The following is a 6,000-nucleotide window of genomic DNA, read 5'->3' on the forward strand; positions in this document are numbered from 1 at the left end:
GATATAAAAACCTATAAAACATAAATGTAAAAATTCATGACATTAAATGAGTAAAGGTTTCTAAAAATTTGACATGGAAAGAATTAGTGGCTAAAGAAAAGAAGAATGTACTGGTTAATATCAACTGATTACCTTTTATAATTCTATGAAAGAAGTGAAAACATAGCCAACAGATAGAGGGCACATATTTGTTAATGGTACAATGTTAATGCTACAATGATACTGAGTCTTAAGTATTTTTATATCTTCTAATTCTATATATTTTTTTCCCAAACAGGATATTTCTTTAAAGAACATATGTAAATTAATAGTCAATAGGAGGAGCATATGAAATAAGCTCCTCTTTAGTTTCTAAGAAAAAAATAAAATGAAAACTCACTAGTATGACCATAATATGAAAAGATGACGCAAAATATAGTAATGCATTTGTGGAGAAATTGATATACTCCACATAGTAGATTGATCTGTATAATACTGCAATCATTTTAACATGCAAGTTTTCAAGTCTTCAAAAGGTCAAAGAGAATTGTATATGATTCAGCCATTACACTTCTATGTATGTATTAAAGAGAATTAAAAAACTTATTTGGACATAGAATGTAGTTCACTGACAGTGCACTTGAATAGTCTGTGTGAGACCTTGGAAATAATCCCCAAAAACGAATTTTGATAAGACACACAATAGAGGATGTATGCTGGACAAATTATTGTAAGTGAATTTTATATCTATTTTAATGTCTGTTTTAAAATTTACACCATTTCTATTTGAAGAAATGCAAGGGAAAATTAGGCTTGGAAAATCTATGATTGTACAATTCACTTTCAAAGCACTAAATTGTATACTGTAGAAGGAGATAATATATGGCATGTGAATTACATGTTAGCAAAAAAAAAAAAAAAAACTATTGTTAAAGATACTTCACACAAATTGAAGAATACCTAAAAAGATGTTTTCGATGTTGGCTAAATCTATTTGTAAACTACAGCTTTTAGAACAAAGATTTGATTTCTGTTTATTTTGAGTTTTTTGGTCTGTTTATTTTAGTTTTACAGAGATAACTCAATCAAAAAGTGTATGTGATAACTGGAATAGCTAGGGATTATGCATGACTTATAAGTAATTGATAACCTTTTCTGGAAGAAACATTTAGCAAATGACAGAAGACCCAAATCCGTACACCTGTGATTTATGAAAGCCATACGTTACTTGCTCAATAAAATTGTTTTTTTCTACTTTGCTAGGAAAAAAAGTATTCTCAGGATAAGAGCCAATAGCAATGAAAAGAAACAAAATACACAATAATCTTGATTTATTTGTGAAAATAACAAATGAAATAAAGCAATTCCATTTATGGGGCTCTAATATTAGTATCTATGAAGATGTTCCTGAATGCCAACATCCACTGAATTTTTGGAATTTTAATTTCTACCAACATATGAAAACTAGAATAAGAAATCAAATACAGTCTTTGAGTAACCAGACTTGGAATAAATTTCTTAATAGTTTTGAAATTACAAAAGAATTGATACCATTAAAAAATGACTCTTTCCTATGGAAATCATTTAAAAATGTTTAACATTTATTATAATTCAAATACCAAACAAGAGTAATTTTACATAATCATTACAAATATTATTTTATTACTATCGTAAAATAGAATAAAACACCAGTCTTGATATGTTATCATTATTTTTAATTCCTAATCATTACCTAAATATCTTAAACAATCTAAATAGTCATGTATTTAACATAGATGTAAATATTCTATACTTTTACTTAACATTTTGCAGGGGCATGTATTCATGTTTCTAAGAAATGTTCACAGCACTTAAAAGATGCTTTTGAGAAATTAAGGTAATATATTTTGTTGCTGTTGTTGTTGTTGTTGTTTACAAGGCCTGTGCATTGTCCTTAAGCCTTTTTATGCTCAATGCCAGCACTCTACAACTTGAGGCACAGAGCTAATTCCTGTTTATAATGGCTAATTGGAGATAAGAATCTAACAAGTACTTTTCTGTCTGGGCTAGTTTCAAAATCAAATCTAAGATCTCATTACCCAGAATAGCTCCATTTATAGGCGTGAGTCAGTGGCACTTGGTTTGATGTATTTTTTAATTTTAAATATGTTTTAAAATGTTTGTTTCATTATAATGTACATCATTCGACACATAAATGTAGACATATGTATATATTTCTGATGACAAATAATCTCTAAAAATGTATGTCTTTCTATTCACACACACACACACAAATATATATATATATATATATATATATATACATATATATATATATATATATGTATATATTTCTGAAGATAGACACCTTGTAAAACTTTATGCTCTTTTTTGACCTTTTTTCATTTCAAAGATATACAGTATATTTTTCCAAAAGTTTCCTAGAATAGAATGACTAACCTTCAATAGAAAGTAGAGTTTATTACTTTCAAGGGTATTTTAGATATACACATGATATTGTAGTAACATTTACAGTATATTACTTGAAATGATTCTGTTCAAACTCTTAAATATTTGTGTGTAGTGGTGGGGAGAGAGGAAGTGAATTCATACTGGTTAGGAATTTGCAATACTTCAAAATTCTATTCCATAATTTGTTATAAGCACATAGTCAAGTTACCTGTTTTGGCTTAGTTTTTTTTGCTTCTTTATTTGATCAAAATTTTAATATGGATTTATGCACAGTGGTAACATTAAAATTATTAATCAACAGAAAATAATTGCAAAATCATAGATACACATCAGACTTCAATAGTTAGCAATTATGATGCTAATATTAATTTTGATGATGATGAGGAGGACCACAGTGTACCCTGATAATGACCATGTTGTGATTCAAAAGGAAAAAAAAAACTTTACACAATTTTGAAGCTAGATTTCCCACATTGAATACATAGTAATCAACAGCTTTGGATTACATACAATAAGAATAACAAGACGAGAGTTTCAATATCAAGAAATGTAATCACATAAACAGGTAGAGACAGTAAAAACCCTAATGTAATTCCTACAGTCTCTTTCATGTATTCTCACTATTCTTGGCGGTATTGTTTTCTTATAAATAAAATCATTAATTTCCACATTTTAATGGAATAAGATGTACTTTTCAACTTAGTGTGATTAGTTCAAATAACATGAAAGCCATGGCTCTCATATACATACTATTCAATAACCAATGTTTTCCAGTAATATATTAAGAGTATGATCTTCAATACAGCTGTAACACATGACAATATTTACATAATACTACTTACATATCTGTAGTTACCTTAAAAGGACTTAGGCCCTAGAGCAAGGAGGTAAAATTTATTTTTATTTCTGCATGAAACAATTTGTGACTTTATACCAACAAACTGAATTTGACTCTTTCCTTATTTGTAAGGTAAGTTGGAAAATGTAAGGTCTCTTCACTCTTCTCTTTTCTTGTTCTAGAAGTCAACAAACATATTCTTCATTATTTCTGGTAGATTACATCCATTTAGAGATGGGAAATGTAAGGCCAACAGTCAATGTATTGAGCAAAGAATGATAGAATTTTTGTCTGAGGTCTTCACTCTGTGTGCTTACAAAGAGTAATTTGCTGATGGAGAGGACCAATATGAAAAGACTATGGGGCAAAAGCATACTTTGGAAATGGTTGTTTTAGGACTAGGTGACAGTGATGAGTAAATGAAACAGGCTGGTGTCAGGGGCATGAAAAGGAGTACGTAGAAATCATATTAGTGACAAAACCTGAGAAAATCTTGATCATTCATCTTATCTAATGGGAGGGAGTAGAGAGGTAAGAAGAAATCTAAGGTCCTTCCACAGGTCTGGCTAGCAACTGTATTAGTGATATTCTTAGTAATAAGGACCACAGGTGGAAATGATGGATTTAGGGGCTAAAACTCTCTGATAGTTCTAAAGTTCATATTAAACAGATGCAAAGATAGGTCTGTTTAGACATCATCAAAATCTCCACTACCATGGATATAAAAAAGGATAATAAAATTGGGGGGGTATTATTGAAAGGGAAGAGGAAAAGAAAAGTTCTCACACAAATGTTAGCAATGTGAGCACCAGTGTGGACAAGACTGGAACAAAGAGAAAAACAAGGAACCAAAAAAGTAATAAACACATATTTTCCGAAGTAAAGGAAGGAAAGAATTTTCAGGAAGATATTGAAGGAAATATGCTATTTGGATTTAAATAGTAAAGGATATAGACAAGTTTAAAAATAATAGTGTTTTGTTGAAAGTCATATTGATAAAATTTTGAGCCATAAAATTCTGGATCCATGAATTCAACAGATCCTGTTGATTTTAAATGCTGGGAACAAATGCTTTTATCCTGACCTTAGCAAAATTATACAGATATAACTCTCATGAACTTTACTTAGAGGTATTCTGTGAATATTTTTGAAGACTTTGTTCAGCCAGCAGATTAGAGATTGAACTACAGCACAGACAAGCTTAATTTGTCCTACAGTTCCAATTAGTGGCCCATGTATCCACAACAGTTTGAGATTTTATTGAAATATCTTTAGATATATTTGGATATTTTGTCAGCCTATTCGTTATAAATGTAGGAAAAGTAAAACCAAGTATTAGGTTGAACATACAGCTTTGCTGATGTGATTGAAGACTCCTGGAATTGATTCCTCTTTAGAATATAAAATGCCTCAAAATCCGTTGACACATCATAACTGCCATATACTCTGAACCTGCCACAAATTCTTGTATGTAGGAATTACTCTTATAAACTTCAAGCTTTTATTGAATGGAAGAGTTCAGACATTACTCTCACCACTAGGATTAAATGCCTATAGAGATAAGACATTTTGCTTTAATGCCTTTCTTTCATTTTCTTATACCCATTTGCAAGTAGGGAAGGATTCTGATGTAACAACAATACAATGGTGACTTGTTTTAAGACAACGTCTAAGATCTAGTGTTAATTTGGATACTTACTAACTAGCTCCAGATTTTATGGATATTTATATTTCTCCTGGGTAAACTAATGAGCTCCAAGAAAATGTCCCTAAGAAGCCTTTCAATTCTAATTCACTCTTTGTCTCAAAATGCTTTAAATTCTACATCCTCTAATGTGGGCATAGGGTTATATTGTGGAACTTTTCTCCTCAGAGAGTGAGTACTACCCTATTACTTAACATGGACAAAGTATCAAACAAAAAGTGGTAGTTGAACAATGTTCTTAGCAGCTTTTACAGATGAAATGGAAATAGAGCAACTATGAACTCAAAAGGAATGTGCAAAAAGACAGAGGCACAAAGTAGAATGTGCCACGGAAATGCTGAAGTGTAATTTGAAATTATGTGTTCAAGTGTGAGGGTGTGTTCAAAGTATAGCTTCAGACAATGTAATTGGATATCTTCGGGAGAAGCTGCTTTAAACTATTCTGGGATAATTGTACAAGTAGAAGCCCCTTAGTCTGACTCTAATCAGCTACAACATAATCAACTTAGGGATTATCTTCCAAGTGCAAAGTGAGAAAAAGAGGGCTCATCAGAGTTAGTGTCCAGGTTGAAGTACGTTTTCATTTATTTTGGAGCATTAAACTAGGAAAAAGCCAAGTAAACATTTTGCAAGTACCTTAATTAAGTGGGACTGGGGCTGGGGGTTTATCCCAGCAGAAGGGTGCCCTTCTGGCACGCGCAAGGCCCTGGGTTCAGTCCTCAGCCCTGGAAAAAAAAACCTAAATTAAGTGGGATGTATTATATTGGTCTCTTTTTAACTTGGAAGTTATACATTATGTCCTTTTATACTTGGGACAATGATATGCGGTCAGTTGTTTCTTCTCTTCCGCTTCTTTTGCCCTTCCACTTACATAATTTTTTATTTAAAGAGACATACTTGTGCTTGCATTTCTAATTCCTTCAAAATTATCTGAACTGCTTCATACTTCTGGCAACCTCCTATATCTTTCTCAAGGGAATATTTTGTCACTACCATTCTTATCCTATATGATATTGGATACCTTCCT

The sequence above is a fragment of the Dipodomys spectabilis genome, unplaced genomic scaffold (genome assembly GCF_019054845.1).
Source record: "Dipodomys spectabilis isolate Male_0828 unplaced genomic scaffold, ASM1905484v1 ptg000202l, whole genome shotgun sequence".
In the NCBI taxonomy this organism is placed as follows: Eukaryota; Metazoa; Chordata; class Mammalia; order Rodentia; family Heteromyidae; genus Dipodomys; species Dipodomys spectabilis.